Source organism: Schistocerca cancellata, chromosome 2 (assembly GCF_023864275.1).
Source record: "Schistocerca cancellata isolate TAMUIC-IGC-003103 chromosome 2, iqSchCanc2.1, whole genome shotgun sequence".
Classification (NCBI taxonomy): domain Eukaryota; kingdom Metazoa; phylum Arthropoda; class Insecta; order Orthoptera; family Acrididae; genus Schistocerca; species Schistocerca cancellata.
The window spans coordinates 651,173,853-651,175,363 of record NC_064627.1 but is presented as its reverse complement, the minus strand read 5'-3'; the positions used below and the strand labels follow the sequence as shown (position 1 = coordinate 651,175,363).

At 49.7% G+C, this 1,511-nt stretch overlaps 1 non-coding gene across 1 annotated transcript; it reads left to right on the top strand.

Moving 5' to 3' along the window:
• The first annotated feature begins 554 nt into the window (after positions 1–554).
• On the top strand, positions 555–629 carry Trnat-ugu (transfer RNA threonine (anticodon UGU)). Its single transcript has one exon. It is a non-coding gene; the product is annotated as a tRNA-Thr (tRNA).
• Positions 630–1,511: the final 882 nt, after the last annotated feature.

The following is a 1,511-nucleotide window of genomic DNA, read 5'->3' as shown; positions in this document are numbered from 1 at the left end:
AGAATTAGATATTAATACCTTCAGGTGCTGACGGGCGTTGATGTATATCAACGAAGACAGGTGAAAATGTGTCTCCCGACCGGGACTCGAACCCGCGATCTCCTGTTTACATGGCAATCGCTTTATCCATCTGAGCCACCGAGGGCACAGAGGATAGTGCAACTGCAGGGAATATCTCGCGCACGCCTCCAGCGAGACCTACATTCTCACCTTACATGTCCACACACTACATTCATAGTGTCCTTACCCAACGCACTCATTAGTCGTGGAAGACATTCTTACCACGTCCTGTAAGAGTTCGGGTAATATGAGTGCATCCGCACAGAAGAAGAAGATCATGGCCGATATTGCCAGAACTATATACTTATGTGGATATGATGTCTGTTCTTTCGGATGCACAAATATTACCCGAACTCTTACAGGACGTGGTAAGAATGTCTTCCACGAGTAATGAGTGTGTTGGGTAGAGACACCACGAATGTAGTGTGTGGACATATAAGGTGAGAATGTGGGTCTCGTGGGCGGCGTGCGTGAACAGTCGCACTATGCTCTGTGCCCTCGTTGGCTCAGATGGATAGAGCGTCTGCCATGTAAGCAGGAGATCCCGGGTTCGAGTCCCGGTCGGGGCACACATTTTCACCTGTCCCCGTTGATATAAATCAACGCCCGTCAGCACCTGAAGGTATTAATATATAATTATAATTTCGTTCTAGACGGCTGCAGGTCATCAGTGATGTTTATTCTGTCGGACATGTCCGAAAGGACAGACACCATATCCATATAAGTATATTGTTGATTGTGTTTACTTTCAGACGTATCGCACTGTACACACCAAAGGCCATCTGTCCGATAAAGCATAAAACGTGACCCATCGCTAAAGGCCACCTGTCGCCACTAACTGGACGTACAGTTGCAGTATTGACGTGCAAAGTCCACCCTTCAACGGCGAGGAACGGCAGTCACTTTGGCTGCATTAACCAGGCGCTTGCTGCGGAGGCCCATACACAGAGCAACGTTACCTGTACGGCTGTTGAGACACTGTTGGCAAGTCCTTGTTACATCTGGGCGGTGAGCCCCTCAACAGCTACACGTTTATTCGCCCATACACGTCTCCACAGCCGTTGCTCGTCCTTATCCTCTATGACCCCGCCGGCCGTGGTGGCCGAGCGGTTCTAGGCGCTACCGTATGGAATCGCGCGGCCGCTACAGTCGCAGATTCGAATCCTGCCTCGGGCATGGATGTGTGTGATCTCCTTACGTTAGTTAGGTTTAAGTAGATCTAAGTTTTAGGGGACTGACGACCTCAGATGTCAAGTCCCATAGTGCTCAGAGCCATTTGAACCATTTTCGTCTATGACCCGCGGTGCACCAGACTTGTCTCGCATCGGTTGTGGACTGCGTCATTTTACTATGCACGCTATATTTTCACCACGCAGCTAGCGAACAGTTTACAAACTTAGCCGTTTCGGAAATGCTTCCACCCTAGGCTCGAAAGCCAAATAACCCGCTCC